The sequence below is a fragment of the Pseudophryne corroboree genome, chromosome 4, assembly GCF_028390025.1.
Source record: "Pseudophryne corroboree isolate aPseCor3 chromosome 4, aPseCor3.hap2, whole genome shotgun sequence".
NCBI classification, from domain to species: Eukaryota; Metazoa; Chordata; class Amphibia; order Anura; family Myobatrachidae; genus Pseudophryne; species Pseudophryne corroboree.
In genome coordinates, this window is record NC_086447.1 from 557,936,487 (window position 1) to 557,959,992 (window position 23,506).

General features: G+C 42.5%; 2 pseudogenes; both read right to left on the bottom strand.

The window, feature by feature from the left end:
* Positions 1–14,981: 14,981 nt before the first annotated feature.
* Positions 14,982–15,101, bottom strand: LOC134913881 (5S ribosomal RNA; annotated as a pseudogene).
* Positions 15,102–15,266: 165 nt separating this feature from the next.
* Positions 15,267–15,386, bottom strand: LOC134913843 (5S ribosomal RNA; annotated as a pseudogene).
* Between the last annotated feature and the right edge of the window lie 8,120 nt (positions 15,387–23,506).

Genomic DNA, 23,506 nt, shown 5'->3' on the forward strand with positions numbered 1-23,506 from the left:
TGACTCCTGTCACTAGAGGACCTGGCAGCCAATCAGGGAGTGCTACTGTCAATCAGGCGGAGCGCACTGGCTAGAATGGAGCATTGCGGCGCTCCCTTCTAGCCTATGATGGGAAAATTGCGGTCTGCGGCTAACTGCAAAGTTTATTGGGGTCACCAAATAATGAGTAACCATAAATCTTTAAGGACCTAGCGCCAGTGGCACTCCCCTCTTTTTGTTTGTTTATACGTTGAAAGGGTATTGGTGTTTTTCAACTAATTTAGGGGTGTATCAAGGCAGCTTTGGTCCTTTTCTCTGCACAATTCTGATATTGTACCACTACAGTTATTATCTTTAATCTGGGTGACAAGGTACTGGCACTCGTGCCTACTACTGAAAGTAAACTGTATGCCCAATGGCAAGGCCCTTATGAGATCATAGAAGCGGTAGGACCTGTGAATTATAAGGTATGGCAGGAGGGTAGAAGGAAAAAGGTACAAGTCTACCATATGAACTTGTTGGAGCCTTGAAAAGAAAGTGCCAGTCAGCCCTCTTTAGTGGTCTTGAAAACCCCAGAATGTCAGGTGCCCATTGAACTCACCTTGAGTCCTGGCCAGAAACAAGAAGTGGTAAACTCAGTAGCACAGTACCAGGATGTGCTCTCTGCCCTCCCGGAGAAAACCCAAATCATACAGCATGATATTGTTACTTCACCCGAGGTGGTGATAAAACAAAGGCCATATCTTATACCTAAGGCCAAAAGGGCAGCAGTAACATGGGAAGTGGAAGAGATGCTGTGTCTGGAGGTCATAGAGGAGTCAAATAGTAAATGGAATTTTAGTGCTCAAGCCTTAGGAGCTTTGACATTCTGTAATAATTTCAGAAGGTGAAATGAAGTTTGTCGGTTTGATTCCTATCCTATGCCTCGGGTTGACAAACTGTATCTCACCATGCTAGATTTAACAAAGGGGTACTGGCAAATTCCTCTGATGGAAGCTGCTAAAGCAAAGACAGCCTTTTCTACCTCAGCAAGTCTATTCCAGTATAAAGGGTTTGCATGGCGCCCCTGCAACTTTCCAGAGAGCTATGAATAAATTGCTTCAGCCACACAGGGAATACGCAACAGCGTATTTAGATGGCAATTTAATTTTTAGCTCTGACTGGTTGCACCTTCCAAAGGTGGAGGCAGTTTTATAGTCTCTACGGGGACACAGGGTTCACAGCAAACCAAAGTCTGCCATCGGAATGGCACAAAATGTAAGTCACAGCTCAGGGCATTCCTTGGTCTGGTGGGCTATTATTATAGGTTCCTACGTGTTTTTGCCACTAGTGCGGCACCCTTAACTGAATATCTGAGGAAACAGCATGGTCTAGGTCTGCAGTGACTGTTTGGCAGGATTTAAGGCAACCTTTGTGCAAGCTCCTGATTTCAGAAAGCAGTTTGTGTTGCAGATTGATGCCTCCGGCACAGGGTTAGGGGCAGTCCTTTACCAAGAGGTAGAAGTGGAAGAAAAACCCATCCCCTACCTTAGCAGGAAATTGCTGCCCAGAGAACACAAGTACTCAACTGTAGAGCAGGAGTGCTTGGCGATTAAATGGATAGTACAGTCACTGAGATACAATTTGTTGGGGCGCGACCACAGACCATGCACCCTTACAGTGGATACATACAAACAAGGAGGTGAATGCTCGTGTGACTCGCTGGTTTCTGGTCTTACAGCCATTCAAATTAGAGGTGCAGTATCATCCAGGGAAACAGCACCTCAATGTAGATGACCTTGGTAGAAAGTTTATGGGTCCTGATCCTCTTAGCAACCCTGTGGTGAAGCTAGAGGAGGAGGAGGAAGGTGAAGATGGGGATCTGTGGAAGCTAGTTGAGGGGTGTGTTCCCATATGGGTGGCACAGATAGATGTAGGCGAGGTGGAAAGCTCACCTGGAAAACTCTTAGCTTCACCAGGGTGGTTGAAGCTATGGGGGGAGGAATGTGGCAGAAACAGCACAGATCTGACATGGATTTAGAATTGCAGCATTGTGGCTAATGAGAATCCAGGTCAGGTGTTACTGTTCATGGTTGAGAAGCAGTGAATTACAGGAACCTGTGATACCACTTTCAAACAGAAATGTCTGAAAGTCCCGGCAATTACCCGGCATTTCAGTGCCAGGTCATTTTGCCCGGACCTGCCTGACCCCACTTTCACACAGACATGCAAATTACCGGGTCGAGAATTTCGACCCAGTAATTTGCAGATCAACATGGGTATTTTGTCTGTGTGAAAGGGTCAACCTGTGTCATAATTCCCATGTCTCCGACACTGGTAGATTCCAGGGTTGAAGTCCCGGGAATTACAACCCGGGTCGACCCTTTCACACAGAAAAAGGACCTGTGTGTCTCATGCAATTACCGGGTGGAACTGCTTCACCCGGTAATTTTATTTTCTGTCTGAAAGAGGTACAGTATAAGAGTGTGTTAAAAGGGTTCCAGACACAAGTGAACAATGCTTCTGGTGATGACTCACATCCAGAAGGGGGTGCAGGGACGTAAGGGCCACTGTACCTGTACTAAGGTGAATATGTATTGCTATGAACTTGTACTGATGGGATCCTATTCTGCTATGCACCTGTACTGATGTAAACCTGCACTACTATGCTGAAAGATCCCCCTGCTGTTCTGCCTAACAAAAAATAAAGAAACTTGTGAAGTTTATCTATGTGATTCGTGTCACAAGTCTTAACAAAAATAACTAAAAAAAAAACTATTTTACTGTGATAGCCCTGAGATATTGGATGTTACTTTGTGCTAAAATAGCAAGAGAGTACTAAAAAAAACATAGTTTGCTTATACTGAGTAAAGGACTGAGCATTCCGATATCTATCTATCTATCTATCTATCTATCTATCTATCTATCTATCTATCTATCTATCTATCTATCTATCTATCCATCCATCCAGTGGTGGGATTCAGCCGGTTCGCACCGGTTCTTCAGAACCGATACCTAAAGTTAGGTATGGTTCTTAGAACCGGTTGCTAATTGCGTGGGTGCTCCCGGGCCCGAGCACCCATGGACCGCGAGGAGCACCCATGGAATCCGCCGCTGCCCCATTAGTGCTAGCCGCCGCTGCCTCCGCAGTAGATGAGACACGCTGGGGGCTGCGGAAGTGCTTCTGTACCATAGCAATGTAAAAAAAAACAACCAAAAATGGCCGCCGCCAAGGAGGAGACAGATGCTAGAGGTCACATTTGACCTCTAGCACCTGTCTCCTCGGCGGCGGGCATTTTAAGAGGGTGTTTTTTTTACACTGCTGTGACTGCTATGGTACAGAAGCGCTTCCGCAGCCCCCAGCGCATCTCAATTTACTGCGGGGGCTGCGGGGGCTAGCAGTAACCACTGAAGTCCGCACCCACCCTTCTCAACTTTACTTGGGCAGCGGCCAGGAGATACCTGGCAACACGCAGGAAACCCCTGACAACGCACAGGAGACCCCTAGCAACGCGCATGAAACCCCTGGCAACGCACCTGAGACCCCTAGCAACATGCATGAATCCCCTGGCAACGCACAGGAGACCCCAGGCAATGTAAGTGGCATTATTGTGTGTGGGCATAAAATGGTGTCAGGACCATAACTGTGTGTATCATAATATGTAATTGGCATTACAGTGTGTGGCATAACGCATAATGGGTGTTATTTGAGTATTAAATGCATGAATTATTAAACTACCTTTAAGTATACTTAAAATGGTCATTAGGACATAGAACCGGTTGTTAATTTATTTGAATCCCACCACTGTATCCATCTATCTATCTATCTATCTATCTATCTATCTATCTATCTATCTATCTATCTATCTATCTATCTGCACGTTACTGGTAAAAGGATTCTATCTTACAGTTAAATGAGTATGCATATGTAAGGGCAGCACTTAGAGTCTAAGGAGTATATTTACTAAGGTCCCGATTTCATTTGAGTTGGATTTTTTTTTCTAAGTGTGAACTCGGGAATTTACTAAACACAAATCTCGGCAGTGTTGGGGCTATTCGTATTGAGATACACTGCTGACCACACAAATACAAATGAATAGACCATCAGTCAAACATGGCTGTTATTTTATACAACTCGGGAATTTACAAAGAATTTGTATCCTCAATCACTGCGACAACAGCCAAACACTGCTGGGAAAGCATAGAATTCGTAAAAAATATGGAGCTTCCAATAGACCTACTTTTTGCTAGCGTGTTTGGATAGTCATGCACGGATCAGCGAGATCCGTGCATGCTTATCTGTGTAAAAGGGTCTGAAAGAGTTAAAATCCCCCCCAAAATTGCGTGGGGTCCCCCCTCCTAAGCATAACCAGGCTTGGGCTCTTTGATACGGTGCTGGCTGTTTAAATACCGGGGAAAAATTGACTGGGGTTCCCCAGTATTACACAACCAGCACCAGGCTCTTGGGGCGGCCCTGGTTCAAAAAATCTGGGGGACAACAGACGTAGGGGTCCCCCGTATTTTTAAAACCGGCACCGGGCTCCACTAGCCAGAGAGATAATGCCACAGCTGGGGGACACTTTTAGAAGGGGTATATAAGGACAATTTAGATACAGATCTTCATCCACTCTTGAAAAAGCTCTACAGAGGACCGAAACGCTTTGTTTGGATGGAGGAGCTGTATATGGAAGGACATTGGTGACTATATGCTGAAAAAACCTATTGCGGTGGTGCTGGGCTATTCAGCCTTGGACCGCACTTGCTAACTTTACAGCTAGCCCACCGCAAAACTGGGATATGGTGAGAGACTTCCTTACTTTGATTTTGAGCACTGGTCACTTTTTCATGGATATTTGTGAATCCACCATGCATGTATCCATGTCATCACTATGTATGTTTGTTTAGTGAATTCTTGTTGTGTATCATTTAATGTAATAAATTGAATCACTTTGTGTTTACCATTGCATTGTGGATATTTATCCCATTTAACCCTATTTAACCCTGTGTTTAAGACCACCAAATAATGGGTAACCATATATCTTTAAGGACCTAGCGCCAGTGGCACTCCCCTCTTTTTGTTTGTTTTTACCCAATTAAAGATCCAATTGACAGCAGTAATGTCATAACTGCATTTTTGACGCTGTTGAGCCCTTTCTATATATTCGTTTAGAAGTGGCACAATTTGCCTTAGACGGCCATACAATTAGGATACAAACTGAATTATATTAGGCTTTTGGGACGATTGCTAAACCCCATAGAGGCTTGGGGTACCTCTCAAACCGCAACATTGGATAAGGTAGGAGGTGGTCCCAATCTCGCTTCTCCTGTGTGTAGTGTCCTTTATTGAGGCACAATGCTCAGGTCACAGACGTGTGATTTGTAAACACAAGGTAAGTAAATGGTTTAGCTGAAAATACATGGACTATAATTAGCATACATATGAATATGTTGGTCTAGCCTCATTGATTCAAGGTGTGGTTCTATAAGTCCATGCTGGAGTACAGTTTATAAATAAAGTAAAATGTGTGCTGTCGGGACGTAACTCCCAGAGGTACAGTGGGATCCAAGTGCGACCGCTGCTCTTGTAACAGAGCTCTGTAGTGCACTCGATGCTGCAGAGTTAATTTGCTCTGTCCCAGGAGCCATGCTAACACCTGCAATAGGGGACAGGATGGCTTCCCGTCTGGCACCGCTCAGCCTGTGCTACAGCAAGCAACTGTGCACCCACTGATGCTCCTGGACTGTGAGATGGGACCCGCTGGTAAACGCTGATTCTGCATGCTGCAGATGGCTGAATCACATGAGTCATTGCACACAGCACAGCTGGAGTCCTGCCACTTCACAGTGGGCTCAGGTCTCTGTAGACCAGTCGAGAAGCGCTATCTATATAATTATGTAAGTCAAGTGTGTTTATACACATACACACCATATTTGCTTTTGTTTTTTAAGGGGGGGGGGGGGGCACCAAACTCCAACTTGCCTCTGGGCGACTGGGATGAACTTACGCCCCTGTGCGCTGTTAATGTCCACTCAAATATGTGCCAGAAGTCTTAATTAGTGTAAAAGCTCCTCAGGACTCTTCTGGGGTGTCTTGTTCTGAGAGGTCAGTGTCCCGACCTGCCAGGTACAATAACTTGCCTAGTTCTGATGCTGAGTAGTTTGTCTCACCTTTAGGCTAGTGTCAGAGTGTGAGCCTTTACTTGCCACAGTTCCATGCCACTGTCCCCGACTGTTCCGATCTTTGCTGGCCGGCTTCCCAGAACAAGACACCAGAGAAGAGTTCTGAGGTACTTTTACTACACTAAGGGCCTAATTCAGTTCTGATCGCAGCAGCAAATTTGTTAGCTAATGGGCAAAACCATGTGGGTAATTCCAAGTTGATCGCAGCAGGAATTTTGTTAGCAGTTGGGCAAAACCATGTGCACTGTAGGGGAAGCAGATTTAACATGTGCAGAGAGAGTTAGATTTGGGTATGGTGTGTTCAATCTGCAATCTAATCTGCAGTGTAAAAATAAAGCAGCCAGTATTTACCCTGCACAGAAATAAAATAACCCACCCAAATCTAACTCTTTCTGCATGTTATATCTGCCTCCCCTGCAGTGCACATGGTTTTGCCCAACTGCTAACAAAAATCCTGCTGCGATCAACTTGGAATTACCCCCCATGTGCACTGCAAGTGGGGCAGCTATAACAGGTGCAGAGAGAGTTAGATTTCCAGTAATTTCCAGTCAATCTTGACCACCTCACAGCTCACAATATTGGCCAAAGACTGCAGCGAGCTGGCTGATTACTAAGCGACAGAGCAGTGGCACAAACACACAGCAGTTTTAAAGCACATCTATGAAACATTGCCACACAGCAGTGGCAAAAAAAGAAAAGTGGTGCAAGATGGAATTGTCCTTGGGAACCCCCTCTATGATGGATATTAAACATCCCAAGCACTTCAGTGACAGGGACTGACACTTTTGTGGCTGAAGTGCATGTATTGTTTGGGCCCCCCAAAAAAGTTTGTTGGAAGGACTACCTCTGATCACTTATGAGGAGGTTGATGATGAAGTTGTTAATTACATTATGATTTTGTACAATACATTTCATGAATTCGCCGAAATTGAAGTAACATGGAGAAGATGCCTAGAAGGCTAACGACCCAACCTGTACTAACTTTGGCCTCACAAATGGAGCAGATGCCTTCACAAACATTATCAGGATTTGGGTAAAAATAATCCCACACCCAAGAGGTGACTTTTTGGTATTATGTCCAAGCATCACAATAGCTTTCTTTTTATCACCTGCAAGAACTGCAGCCACAGGTGGCTGACTTACAGAAATAACATCGTCAACATCCTTAGTGTCAGATAGTAGTACACACATATCCCCCTCATCCTGTTCCACTTACACACACAAACCCTCAATTTCTATTATGCCCTCATCTTCACCATCTTTACTTGTACTGCTCCCCACAGATGGTGCAGAAATGGTGGAAGGAGGTGAAAGAGGCTTCTCTATGAGGACAGTGTGAGAAATGTCAGACTCACACATGGCTGACGTGGATGCCCCTAAAGCTTCCTCAGGAATGTGTGACGGTTCTGAATGCAGTTTGTTCCACTGTTTTAAAACCGTAGAATCAGATTTTTCATTCTCAGATTCTCCGAATAGACGATGTTCAATGTAGATGTCACAACGAGGGATATGAAAATAAAGAGCATAGAGACCAATGTGTAGTATTTCACACAGAAATTTGTTTCAATCCCAAATTTTCTTAAGATCAATACAGATGAATGGCTATTTAAATAAGGAGCGTACCCCAAAACTCACAAAGGAGAGTGGCGTACAGGACACATCAAGGTATCTTTTAAAATCTGTGAATTTTCAAATATAGCGTACCCAGACTCACACTTGATGATGTGGAATGAATCCTATAAAGGTATCTTTTGATTCGTCTTCCTTTTTCTTAACCGTGGATCATTGAGTGGATCTCAAATTACCTCAATTTGATATGGAAAAAGAACAAAAGGAAGACCAATGTGTAGTATGTATAGTAACCACGTTTTGTTTAAACTATATCCTCGTAGTAAAAGGTAATATTGCAAACACACCAGACAATCCTTCCAAAAATAAAAATGGAATTCTTCAAAAGATAGCGTACCCCAACTTACACTTGAAAATGTAAGATGAATCCTATAAAGGTATCTTTTAGTGAGTCTGCTCCCCCATATATAGGAAATGGCACATAGTAAAGCAGATATCTTTATGAAGATATGGTGATTACAGATATGGAGCGTACCCCAACTCACGCTGTGTGATATAAGGTGAATCCCATAAAGGTATCTTTTTAAACAGCCTCTCCTCCCGATGTGAATGAAACCAGCACACGTGATAGAAGGAAATAGAAAGGTATCTTTACAGATATATGATGATCTCCATATAAAGCGTACCCTGACTCACGTATATAAGTGAGGTGATGTTCCCATAAAGGTATCTTTATGTCATATATCCCAAATTTCACGTCCACACCACGATTTTTCTTAAAAGACTGGTTTTAATTCGGCTATATAAAACTTTCCACCAACTCCGCCGCGGAGTGTACAGAAATACAAAAAAATAAATAAAAAGTATTTTTTAGCCCCAAAACGAGACTAATTGCCAATTTAAAAAATTTAAGACATAAAAGATCAAAATTTCATCCAAGTTAAAAAAGGATAATTACTCACACTCCCAGATGTGTATTCAATCAACGCGTTTCGGTCATAACAACCTTTATCAAGATGAACTGGAGTGTACTGGGGTGAGATATTTATGGGACAAGTATCCAATCATAGTTCACAGGAAATGACATCAATCAATTAATTGTTAAGAAGACAAGCAATATACAAATCATAGTTTGCTATTATTCAGCATGAACAACTAACATAATAAAACAGAAGGCTGGCTTCATTGACATGTTTTTCTTCACATATACCTAAGAATGCATAAACAAATAAAGTCCGGTTCCATTGCGTCAGAGTCCGGTGGCCGGAAGTTTCGGTCACTCAAAGGAAGCCGGGAAATGTAGTTTTCTTAGTGTCCATTATTGTGGTTCGGGCGCTCGGTATGCGCGGCTAGCCGGGAGATGTAGTTTCATACATCTTAATTTTGTAGTTCTACGTGAATCCCGGAAGTGACGGGTCACAGCTTTTCCGGAAGTGACGGGTCATGTGGTCGGTCATACCGAGGCCTCAACAATAGGATTATGGGAAATGTAGTTTGCTACGAATAAACACAGCGCTGTTAATTCAAACTATCAAAATTGATATGGAGCATGTAAAATGAATGAATATGTATATAATCAAACTTAGACAGTATAGTTTTTGCTATTTTTGACACAGAAATGTTTCATATACAGGCAAAATTATTTTCTCCATTATTTATGTCTAGAATAAATTTCAATAAAACTGACAGGCTTCCAAGGGCTATAAAAACCACTTTAATTCGAAATCACTGTTAAGGCCATACGGGTCTAGAGTGTTGTAGTTGTAAATACAACTCATTTCAGTTTTAGCCAGAGCGCATGCTATATTTTTATTTCTTAATGACGCTATAACATGTTTAATACCGAAAAAACCTGTGATCCCAGAAACCGAACAGTTGTGCACATTCTTAAAATGTAAGGACAAAGAATGTGTAACAAGACCTTTTTTTATATTTCGGATGTGCTCTCCTATTCTGATTTTGAGGGCACGAGATGTTCTACCAATGTAAAATAAATTGCATTTACATCCGATGGCATATACCACATTTTTTGTGTCACAGGTTATAAACTCTTTGATATCAATAACAATATTATTGATAGTAATGCTTGTAATTTTACTGGTACCCTGGCTCTTGATGTTCTTACAGCCGGTGCAACCTCCACATCTAAAAAAACCTTTTGACAAGGTTTTTGCTGTAGACAAAGAAGTGGGAAGTGCACTGGTAACTAATTTGTTTTTCAAATTAGGGGCTTTCCGGTAAATATGAACCGGTTTTTCTGGTATAAGTGAACCTATTATGGGATCCTTTTTTATAAGATTCCAATGTTTTTTAAACACATGTTCTATGGATCTGTATTGAGAGTTGAATTCTGTAATGAAAGCCCAATCATATTTATCGTTTTTCACAACTGGTTGGGTTCTATTTGCTAAAAGATCTTTCCTATCTATCCTATTGGTCTTTTCCGTGGCCTCTTCGATTTTTTCTTTACTATATCCACAAGTCTTAAATTTTTGAACTAGTTCTTGAGCTTGATACTGGAAAGACACTTCACTGCTACAATTTCTCTTGAGTCTTTTTAATTGACTCACAGGGATAGAATTAAGCCAATTCTCATGGTAGCAGCTCGTCGCTGCGATATATGTGCCACAATCAGTGGGTTTGGCAAAAGTCTTTGTATGGATTTGTTGGTCTTCGATGTAGACTGTGATGTCTAAAAAATTAATGGTTTTTTGACTCATTTCAAAAGTGAGTTTGATGTTTCTATCATTTGAATTGAGGGATGTGCAAAACTCCCTTAATATAGTCTCATCCCCTCTCCATACAAAGAAAATATCATCTATATAGCGTGTGTAGGACACCAAGTTCCCCCCGAGTACATTGCTGGACCAGATGGCTTTGGTCTCCCACAACCCCATAAAGAGGTTCGCGTAACTCGGGGCGAACTTGGTGCCCATGGCAGTGCCCGTTCTCTGTATAAAGAACTGATCCTTAAAAAGAAAAAAATTATTATTCAAAATAAAATGTATGCCCTCTAGGACCAGGTCTTTCACATTTCCAGATAATGTAGACTGATTTAAAAAGAAGGAGACAGCTTCCAAACCCTGTTTATGATCTATAATAGTATAGAGTGAGCCTACGTCGGCCGTTACAAGCCAATCCCCTTCCCTCCACTCGATGGCTTCTAATGTGGTAAGGAAAGCTCAAGAACTAGTTCAAAAATTTAAGACTTGTGGATATAGTAAAGAAAAAATCGAAGAGGCCACGGAAAAGACCAATAGGATAGATAGGAAAGATCTTTTAGCAAATAGAACCCAACCAGTTGTGAAAAACGATAAATATGATTGGGCTTTTATTACAGAATTCAACTCTCAATACAGATCCATAGAACATGTGTTTAAAAAACATTGGAATCTTATAAAAAAAGGATCCCATAATAGGTTCACTTATACCAGAAAAACCGGTTCATATTTACCGGAAAGCCCCTAATTTGAAAAACAAATTAGTTACCAGTGCACTTCCCACTTCTTTGTCTACAGCAAAAACCTTGTCAAAAGGTTTTTTTAGATGTGGAGGTTGCACCGGCTGTAAGAACATCAAGAGCCAGGGTACCAGTAAAATTACAAGCATTACTATCAATAATATTGTTATTGATATCAAAGAGTTTATAACCTGTGACACAAAAAATGTGGTATATGCCATCGGATGTAAATGCAATTTATTTTACATTGGTAGAACATCTCGTGCCCTCAAAATCAGAATAGGAGAGCACATCCGAAATATAAAAAAAGGTCTTGTTACACATTCTTTGTCCTTACATTTTAAGAATGTGCACAACTGTTCGGTTTCTGGGATCACAGGTTTTTTTGGTATTAAACATGTTATAGCGTCATTAAGAAACAAAAATATAGCATGCGCTCTGGCTAAAACTGAAATGAGTTGTATTTACAACTACAACACTCTAGACCCGTATGGTCTTAACAGTGATTTCGAATTAAAGTGGTTTTTATAGCCCTTGGAAGCCTGTCAGTTTTATTGAAATTTATTCTAGACATAAATAATGGAGAAAATAATTTTGCCTGTATATGAAACATTTCTGTGTCAAAAATAGCAAAAACTATACTGTCTAAGTTTGATTATATACATATTCATTCATTTTACATGCTCCATATCCATTTTGATAGTTTGAATTAACAGCGCTGTGTTTATTCGTAGCAAACTACATTTCCCATAATCCTATTGTTGAGGCCTCGGTATGACCGACCACATGACCCGTCACTTCCGGAAAAGCTGTGACCCGTCACTTCCGGGATTCACGTAGAACTACAAAATTAAGATGTATGAAACTACATCTCCCGGCTAGCCGCGCATACCGAGCGCCCGAACCACAATAATGGACACTAAGAAAACTACATTTCCCGTCTTCCTTTGAGTGACCGGAACTTCCGGCCACCGGACTCTGACTCAATGGAACCGGACTTTATTTGTTTATGCATTCTTAGGTATATGTGAAGAAAAACATGTCAATGAAGCCAGCCTTCTGTTTTATTATGTTAGTTGTTCATGCTGAATAATAGCAAACTATGATTTGTATATTGCTTGTCTTCTTAACAATTAATTGATTGATGTCATTTCCTGTGAACTATGATTGGATACTTGTCCCATAAATATCTCACCCCAGTACACTCCAGTTCATCTTGATAAAGGTTGTTATGACCGAAACGCGTTGATTGAATACACATCTGGGAGTGTGAGTAATTATCCTTTTTTAACTTGGATGAAATTTTGATCTTTTATGTCTTAAATTTTTTAAATTGGCAATTAGTCTCGTTTTGGGGCTAAAAAAATACTTTTTATTTATTTTTTTGTATTTCTGTACACTCCGCGGCGGAGTTGGTGGAAAGTTTTATATAGCCGAATTAAAACCAGTCTTTTAAGAAAAATCGTGGTGTGGACGTGAAATTTGGGATATATGACATAAAGATACCTTTATGGGAACATCACCTCACTTATATACGTGAGTCAGGGTACGCTTTATATGGAGATCATCATATATCTGTAAAGATACCTTTCTATTTCCTTCTATCACGTGTGCTGGTTTCATTCACATCGGGAGGAGAGGCTGTTTAAAAAGATACCTTTATGGGATTCACCTTATATCACACAGCGTGAGTTGGGGTACGCTCCATATCTGTAATCACCATATCTTCATAAAGATATCTGCTTTACTATGTGCCATTTCCTATATATGGGGGAGCAGACTCACTAAAAGATACCTTTATAGGATTCATCTTACATTTTCAAGTGTAAGTTGGGGTACGCTATCTTTTGAAGAATTCCATTTTTATTTTTGGAAGGATTGTCTGGTGTGTTTGCAATATTACCTTTTACTACGAGGATATAGTTTAAACAAAACGTGGTTACTATACATACTACACATTGGTCTTCCTTTTGTTCTTTTTCCATATCAAATTGAGGTAATTTGAGATCCACTCAATGATCCACGGTTAAGAAAAAGGAAGACGAATCAAAAGATACCTTTATAGGATTCATTCCACATCATCAAGTGCTCTTTATTTTCATATCCCTCGTTGTGACATCTACATTGAACATCGTCTATTCGGAGAATCTGAGAATGAAAAATCTGATTCTACGGTTTTAAAACAGGGACGTACATATTTTATTCTTTCCTGTTTTTTTGCTTTGTTATATGCTCTTGCGCTATATGCACTAGGAAGGTTTATATTCTTTGTTTCAATTGTGTATGTGAAATGTGGTGACATTTATTTTAAATCTTCAAGTGCAACAGCAGCATTGCGCCATTTGGGTACACTATCCTTCTTCCATTTTTCGATAAATAGTTTGTTCCACTGCCTGTGTTTTTTATGTTTTTACACCTCTTCTAGACGGTGTGTGAAAAGTTCTTGTTTCATGATGAGATGCAGAAGAATATGCGTTACGGACAGCTGCAGAACCACCACTTAAAGGCCAAGTCTGAGTCTTTCCTTGCCACTTTCATATTTCTCTGCAGATAACATTCATTTTGATGTTCTTTTCTTTAATACTGTAAAATGAAATTGCGTCTTTGATTTTACATGCCCTGACTTAAGTCCTCCATGCCCTTGGTCATCGGCCTTAGTAGATGACGTTGATGGACTTGTATTGTCATGACTTGTGGCAGCACCTGCAGCACTAGTATGTGCTTCCTGCTCTCCTCTCAATTGTCCGTCCTCCATATCTATCAACAAACACAAACCAAGTGTGGTACAGCACACACCACAATTTGTTCAAAAAATGTACCACCTACAGTGTCACACAATATGTGTATGAGTCAGAAAAAGTAATCTAGCACTGCGGTTTAATTGCACCTCCAGTGTCACAAATTCAATGCAAGTATGATTTTACAGTGCGGTCTGACCGCACTGTAAAATAGTATACAGGTTGAGTATTCCTTATTCAAAATTCAAAATCACACATTTTTGGTTCCCTTACTGAGATAATGACACAAATATATATATATATATATATATATATATATATATATAAACACTCACTTTTTCCACAGTTGAAAAAAGAATTAGACCAGCACTCACGTTTAGTTGGTGAAAAAAAAGGGGTTTTATTCCTGATAAGCCATCTGGATGCAACCCACTGCTACAGTTCGCCCGACAGCCGTTTCAACGCTCAATGGTCTTCATCAGGGGCAGCTGTCACCCTGTCCGGAGTTGCCTTAAATAGCAGAGAGGGCGCCAGAATGTCTGAACGGGACGACCGGAAACAGCGCGTCATAGCTGCTTTCCGATTCGCTCTTTCCCGCACGTGGGTTGTGTTGCTGTGGTACACAAACCCGGCTCTCTCCTTAGCAACCCGCTCCGGCAGCGCGACAATCATGTAGTGCAGGCTGATCTGTATTTTAAGTGCAGCAGCAGACAGGTAAAGTTGCTGCTGTCTATGATCCCAGTCACAGGCACATATGCAGAGTGCTTAACCCCACAGTGTGCCGGCAGCATGGAAACACTGACAGCTCGAATACATATAAATCATGAAACAAAAGTGACATATAAAACAAGTGAACCAAACAGTGACATCATGCACAGCAATGGTATCATACCACTCAGGGATTATTAATATCTAAATACAGCACACCACCACATTGGTGTAATATAGTCATGGCTAAAGGCATCATGGATCTAAGGTATCCAACAGGTGCAACGTAAAAGGCCAATGCGAATGCCATATAATATCAGGGATAGAACGGGGATACTGATTCATCACCTATAGGACACTCATGTCCCTTAGTACAATACCCAGTATTCCCATGCCGTCTCCAAGCATGGTACTGACCGGGCCCAACACTGCTTAATTGCCAAGATCAGACGGGATTGGATGGTTTCCAGTGTGGTATGATTGTATCAGACAGATGTGTCCATATATAAGTACTTCCCGTAGTGCCAGTATCTTCACCCGTATCTCAGCCAAATCACATCATAATCCTGTGTAATGGTGTACAAGACCAACCACCATTAGTGATGCCAACAACCAAGCCATAGGGAGAACTGGAGAAACATACACCGACTCCTTTGATACAACACCTAGTATTCCCACCTTGTCTCCAAACGTGGTACTAGCTAGGCCCATCACTGCTTAATTGCCAAGATCAGACGGGATCGGATGGGATCCAGTGTGGTATGGTAGTATCAATCTCCACGGTGTGCCGAAATGGTGAGATGTAAAGCATGCCCAATATGCAATTAACAGGAGCCCAATAGGCCCTGTAGGTGAAAGACATATGTTGCTCAAAAAGACAAAACAGTAGAGCATTGGCAGGTGACATATATGAAACATATCAATTATGGCAAGACATAAACATGACACACGGCGGTGTCTAAGAAAAATAAACCAAAAAGTTAGACTCTGTATGTTGTTATACAGTATCAAAGGAAGCATCCCAAACGAAATTCCTCATTAAGCCCATTAGGGGCCAATGTTTGTAATCTATCAATCCATTGGTGTTCTCTTTGTAGTAGGATTTTATTGCGATCACCACCCCTTTGAAGTGGTGGGATTTGGTCCAAGATACAACACTTGAGTTGATTGATAGTGTGTTTTGCCTCCATAAAATGTCTTGCCACAGGTAAGTTTGAAAAGTCACTTGAAGTTCCACCCTGGGTAATGCTCTTTTTAATTGTTGAACGATGCTGGCTTAGACGTTCCTTTAGCATCCTGCTGGTCTTTCCAACATATAGCAAATTGCATGGACATTTCAGCACATAGACTACAAATTTACTGTTGCAGTCAAGTCTCTGTTTGATGGTATAAGTCTTCTTATCCTGAGGGTTAATAAACCGATTGCCAAGTAGCAGGAATGAACAGTTTGGACAACCCGTACATTTGTGAACCCCTGTTTTAGTGGTCAACCAGTGTGAGGATGTACTCTTTTTTCTCTTGGAGAAATCTGTTACAACAAGCAAATCTTTCAGATTGGGTCCTCGTTTGTATGCGAATCGAGGTGGTTGCGGGATGGCTTTTGATAAACCTGGATCCGTGCCAATAACGTGCCAATGTTCCTGAATCTTGTTGCGGATGAATCGAGAAGCAGTAGTATACATGCTGACAAAGTTGAACCTGTCATTGTCTTTATTGGAAGAGGCGTCTTTATTAGATAGGAGTTCCTTTCTCTTTATTTGGCCAATTTTTGTGAGTGCCAAATCAATCTCCTCCTTAGAATATCCACGATCAAGGAAACGTTGACTCATTGACTGTAGAGCAGATGGTATTGCTAAAGGGTCAGAGGTGATACGTATCACCCTTAGAAGCTGCGAGAACGGTAATCCTCTTTTGAGCGGTGCCGGGTGAAAACTCGTTGAGAGCAGAAGTGTATTCCTATCAGAAGGTTTACAGTGGATCCGAGTGGTCAATGTATTGTTGGACAGAAGAACGGACACGTCCAAAAAATTTATTTCTGTTTTGCTAAACGTGAGGCTGAATCTAATGGTGCCTGGAAGTGAGTTTAGATGGTCAATGAAAGTCAGAAGTGTCTTCTCTCCCCCGTGCCAAATAAAAAATAGATCATCAATATATCGGACATATGTTGACAAAAATCGGCCAAAAAGGGGGTGACCTGTGATGTGTTCTTGTTCGTATGTTGACATGAAAATGTTGGCATAAGCTGGGGCCATGTTAGACCCCATAGCGGTGCCCTGTTTTTGTAAGAAAAAACAGTTCTCAAACAAAAAATAATTTTTGTTCAAAATTAGGTCAATCAATAACACCATATATTCTGATGGAGGTCCAAAATACACATCACTTTCTGTTATTAGTCGTCTGCATGATTCGATGCCAAGTGCATGAGGAATGTTTGTGTATAGACTCGAAACATCGAGTGTAACCAACAATGCATCATCAGGGACATGCTTGGTACATTCCAATTTCCTTAAGAAGTCAGTTGTGTCCTCAATGTAACTGGCTGCACTTTTTGCAAGTGGTTGTAGATAAAAATCTACAAGCTGTGAAAGCGGTTGACATAGAGATCCACGTACCGAAATGATCGGCCGCCCCGGGGGCTGTGTTAGTGATTTATGTATTTTGGGTAGCGTGTAAAGGATTGGGGTTTTGGGGTGAGACGTAGTCAGAAAGTCAGCAGTAGTCTGATTGATGTACCTGTTATTTACTCCCAAATTGATTATCGAATCAATTTCCTTTTTATATGTCCATGTGGGGTCATAAGTGAGTTTTTGATAACAGGTTGGATTAGACAATTGCCCATAAGCCTCTTGTACATAATAGTCATAATCAAGCAGGACTATGCCTCCACCCTTATCTGCAGACCTGATGACCAGGTGATTGTCATTCTGTAAAGATTTGATGGCAGCTCTTTCTCCCTTGGTTATGTTGGAATAGCTAGGCTTTTGTTCCTTGATATAAGGCATCGTGTCCCTTTTAAGTACCCTTAAAAAGGTATGAATTGAGGGATTTAAGGTCGGTGGGTCGAACTGACTGGGTTTCTTCAAAGGACAATGAGGTGTAGCAGATGTCACCATTGTGGTAGAGTATGGGCTTGGAGAATTGGAGTAATAGTCTTTAAGGCGTAGTTGTCTTCCCAGTTTGTAGAGGTCAACCTGCCAGTGGAAGCTATCCTGTCCAACAGTTGGAACAAAGGTTAATCCCTTATTCAGGACAGAGAGTTCATCATCCGTCAGTACATGTTGGGATAAATTAAAGACCACTGATGTCTGTGCTTTGTTCTCCATTGTTATTTTTTTACTCTTCCTTTTTCTCCCACCTCTGCGGGTGGGTAAAGCGGGTTTTTTGGAGCCCTCCTATTGCGTTCAGATCTTGAAAGGTAAGTGGTCCCTTGTGCAGATGTTGATGGTGCATCAGAATCACTTGCTGACGTCTGAGATCTGCTATCAATGTCCGTGAAGGGTGTGGTAGGTCTTCGTCCTCCACGTCTTTGTTGGGGTCTGTATTTACGTAGCTCACTGCGTGAGACCCAGGGATATACCCTATTCTCCTTATAGTCCAGTTTGACTTGTTTGTACTTATTTTTCTTAAATTTTAGCAAGTCACCACGAAATTTATCAATGTCCTTATTTAATTTAGTAAAAAGGTCACAGTCAGGAGACTGGATCGTCCTAAATAATTCAGAAGCCTCTAGTTCTGAAATATCTCTTCTGATTTCTGTTAGATCTAAACCTGCCTGCTCGATTACAAGCAGCATTAGGTCATGGGAACATTTGTTCAAAATATTGCACCACTTTGTGCAAAAGTCATTATTGTGTCTCCCCAGTGTGGGTTGATTATGCAATCTAAACCCTCTGGGGATGAGGGATTCTTTGTAATATTGGGAGAGAGTTAGGCCATGCAGATGTAGCTCAACTTCTCTCTTTTTTAATCTAAGTAAATCATATATGAACTCCTCTGGACTGTCTTTATCGAATGCCAGGGATTCGGTATTGTCAAAGAGGATCCGTTCCGCATCTGTTTTATCAAATTGAAGAACAGAGCCTAGATCTTTGTTGACACTGGTAGACATTTATATATGCAGGGGTATATTGAGTGATATGCAAAAAAGAAAAGAATATGAAAAAATTAAAAAAAAATGGCAACCATATGTTACCGTGTGCAACTGAAAAAAATAAAGATCATTATATTCCTGAAGAAAAAAATGATGATGTTCCAATTTAGAAGAATTGTGATTGGTTAATCTCTGCTGTAGAGATTATGATCACACAGACTGGTGCAGGTCAAAAAAGGATTGATACAAAATATAACAAAGTGACAGCACTCTATGTCCTATATCAAAAATTGCTGGTGCAGGGTCCTGGTAATTAATATAAACACTCACTTTTTCCACAGTTGAAAAAAGAATTAGACCAGCACTCACGTTTAGTTGGTGAAAAAAAAGGGGTTTTATTCCCGATAAGCCATCTGGATGCAACCCACTGCTACAGTTCGCCCGACAGCCGTTTCAACGCTCAATGGTCTTCATCAGGGGCAGCTGTCACCCTGTCCGGAGTTGCCTTAAATAGCAGAGAGGGCGCCAGAATGTCTGAACGGGACGACCGGAAACAGCGCGTCATAGCTGCTTTCCGATTCGCTCTTTCCCGCACGTGGGTTGTGTTGCTGTGGTACACAAACCCGGCTCTCTCCTTAGCAACCCGCTCCGGCAGCGCGACAATCATGTAGTGCAGGCTGATCTGTATTTTAAGTGCAGCGGCAGACAGGTAAAGTTGCTGCTGTCTATGATCCCAGTCACAGGCACATATGCAGAGTGCTTAACCCCACAGTGTGCCGGCAGCATGGAAACACTGACAGCTCGAATACATATAAATCATGAAACAAAAGTGACATATAAAACAAGTGAACCAAACAGTGACATCATGCACAGCAATGGTATCATATATGGCATTCGCATTGGCCTTTTACGTTGCACCTGTTGGATACCTTAGATCCATGATGCCTTTAGCCATGACTATATTACACCAATGTGGTGGTGTGCTGTATTTAGATATTAATAATCCCTGAGTGGTATGATACCATTGCTGTGCATGATGTCACTGTTTGGTTCACTTGTTTTATATGTCACTTTTGTTTCATGATTTATATGTATTCGAGCTGTCAGTGTTTCCATGCTGCCGGCACACTGTGGGGTTAAGCACTCTGCATATGTGCCTGTCACTGGGATCATAGACAGCAGCAACTTTACCTGTCTGCCGCTGCACTTAAAATACAGATCAGCCTGCACTACATGATTGTCGCGCTGCCGGAGCGGGTTGCTAAGGAGAGAGCCGGGTTTGTGTACCACAGCAACACAACCCACGTGCGGGAAAGAGCGAATCGGAAAGCAGCTATGACGCGCTGTTTCCGGTCGTCCCGTTCAGACATTCTGGCGCCCTCTCTGCTATTTAAGGCAACTCCGGACAGGGTGACAGCTGCCCCTGATGAAGACCATTGAGCGTTGAAACGGCTGTCGGGCGAACTGTAGCAGTGGGTTGCATCCAGATGGCTTATCAGGAATAAAACCCCTTTTTTTTTCACCAACTAAACGTGAGTGCTGGTCTAATTCTTTTTTCAACTGTGGAAAAAGTGAGTGTTTATATTAATTACCAGGACCCTGCACCAGCAATTTTTGATATAGGACATAGAGTGCTGTCACTTTGTTATATTATATATATATATATATATATATATATATAACTATATATACACATAATATATAATATATATGTCATTCTCTCAGTAGGGGACACAAAACTGTGGGATTTTGAATTCTGGATGTCAGACTTGGTTTTGTCTGTGTCCCCGGAGGGGGCGCTAGTGGGTCAGTGGAGGTAGGAGGGAGAAAGTGAGGAGGCTGGATTAAGTTTCTGCGCATGGGCGCAATGAGGTTTATTAAACAGAAAGTTCACAAAGGCAGCAGAAATAAACAATAAGGAATGCAATGTCAATAGTGCAGCGTGAAAGCTGAAAGTCTATGGCAACAGAAATATGATAATGGATGAATGATAATCGATGAATGACAACTGATGAATAATGACTGATGAATAGTAACTGATGATAATCTGGTATGGGAACCAGAGCAGTTTAAAACATGGAGCCAGCAAAGATGGTAACATACAGCAAACCTGGTAGCAGAGGCAGGAGACTGACAACGTTCACAGTGCAGGTGATGAGGCACAAGCAGCAAGCAAGCTGCATCACAGGTGAGGAGATGGAATGCACCTGGAGTGAGTCTCTACTGCTAGGCTGAAGCACACTGGGTTGGTGATTTGTGTGAAGCCTGTAAACAGAAGCAGGTGTTGCTGAGGCTTGTAGTTCCACGGAGCTGTAGAGGATAACCAGGAGCACAAAGTCACAGGTAGGTAACCAGGAACACGGAGGTATAGGTAGGTAACCAGGAACACGGAGGAACAGGTACCAGATCCAGACACATGGGTCGCAGGAGTGACACAAAGTTCAGGATAACCACAGGCTCACCCTGCAGCTCCTGATATACCCCCTGGTGTGCAGGCATTGGTTGGAGTGGGAAAAGGAGGTGCGGCCAAGCACCGGATTGGCCGCCGTACTCTGACCGATGGAAACTGTCATGGCGGCGCCCATGCCGCGGCCCGGCGGGAACGCGGCGTGCTCACACACCCGCTGTCACAGGAGCGTTCCTAGGCCCAGGATGACGTCTGGCGGCAGAGGTGCGGATGACAGCAGAACGTAGGAACCCCGGACGGAGTCCGCACCGACGGACAGATGTCACTGTGGTGAGTCGATTCCTGACAGTACCCCCTCCTTTATGGGTGGGCACTGAACACCCACGTGGCTTGGAAGGATGAGTGCTGTGGAAGACACGGACCAACCTTGGAGCATGGACATCTGACGAATTCACCCAACTTCTCTCCTCCGGACCATAACCGGACCAGTCGATAAGATATTGTAGACGACCGTACCGGCAACGGGAATCCAGAATCTTCTCTATCTCGAACTCCACGCCCCGCTGAGTTCGAACTTTGGGGCCGACTGGAAGAGCTCTTTGGAAGCGATTCAGGACTAATGGTCTGAGGAGAGAGACATGAAAGGCATTAGGTATTCGTAGAGAAGGTGGTAACTTAAGCTTGTAGGCCACCTTGTCACCAGGTTTCAGGCTAGGAACTGCACGTCTTTTGCGGTCAGCAAAGAATTTATACCGGCTGGAGGCCTTCTTGAGGGAAGCATGAATCTTCCTCCAGGTTGAAGAAAACTGACTCAGGACAGCAGTGGCAGCAGGAACATCAATGTGAGGGAGTTCTTGGAAATCTGGAACACGAGGATGTTGTCCATATACAGCAAAGAACGGAGTTGTCTCAGTAGCGGTGTGGTAGCGGAAGTTGTGGGCAAATTCGGCCCACGGGAGCAGATCCAACCAGTCATCTTGAGAAGATGAAACATAAAGTCTTAAAAAGGTTTCCAATTCCTGGTTTACCCTCTCTGTCTGCCCATTCGTCTGAGGGTGGTAAGCTGACGAGAACTTCAGTTTAACTTGCATGGCAGAACAGAGGGCTCTCCAAAACCTCGCTACAAACTGAACACCTCGGTCGGATATTATTTCCGAGGGTAGTCCATGTAGACGGAAAATCTCCCGTAGGAAGATTTGGGCGAGTTTTGGGGCAGAAGGGAGACCCTGGAGAGGAACGAAATGGGCCATTTTGGTAAATCTATCCACCACAACCCAGATGGTATTATATCCTTGAGAAGGGGGCAGGTCGGAGATAAAATCCATGGACAGATGAGACCAGGGGCGACTGGGAACAGATAATGGTTGTAACTGACCTGCTGGAGACTGACGAGGAGTCTTGTGCTGTGCACACTTAGGACAGGATGCCACGAAATCTTTGATGTCAGCTTTCATCTTCGGCCACCAGTACGTCTCAGAGAGGAACTTGAAGGTTTTCAGGACACCAGGATGTCCAGTGAACTTGGACTGATGAGCCCAAGACAACAACTTGGGACGGAGTTCTGGGGAAACAAAAGTCTTACCAGGAGGAGGAGCAGGAGAAACTTGAGATGCGGCAAATACCACTGGACTCAGGATGGAATGCGGAACTGAGTCAGACGTTTCCTCTTCGGACTCCATAGATCGGGATAAGGCGTCAGCTTTAATATTCTGAGAACCTGGGCGGAAATGAAGCTTAAAGTTAAAACGAGAGAAAAACATAGCCCACCAGGACTGGCGAGGATTAAGGCACTTTAAATAAAGCAGATTCTTATGATCCGTATAGATGTTGAACGGATATTTGGCCCCTTCCAGGAGATACCTCCATTCCTCAAGGGCCAGCTTGATCGCTAGTAGTTCTTGATCTCCAATGGAATAGTTAGCTTCAGCAGGGAGGAATTTACGAGAATAGAATCCACAAGGGTGAATCTTCCCATCAGTTCCCTTCTGGGAGAGAACAGCTCCAACTCCTACTGTAGAGGCATCCACCTCCAACTCGAACGGCTTGTTTACATCTGGTTGAGACAGAACTGGAGCAGACATAAAGGCCAGCTTGATCTTTTGGAATGCCGCTAAAGCTTCTTCTGACCAGTTGGAATGATCTGCCCCTTTCCGAGTTAAGTTGGTAATAGGAGCGATGAGAGTTGAGAATCCTCGGATAAACTTCCTATAGTAATTGGCAAATCCCAGGAATCGCTGAATAGACTTGAGAGAATTTGGAATGGACCAATTGGCAATGGCTTCCAACTTTGTCGGGTCCATCTGGAGATCCGATCCGGAAATTATATACCCCAGGAAGGGTATAGAGGAAACTTCAAAGGTGCACTTGGATAGTTTACCGTAGAGCCGGTTCTCACG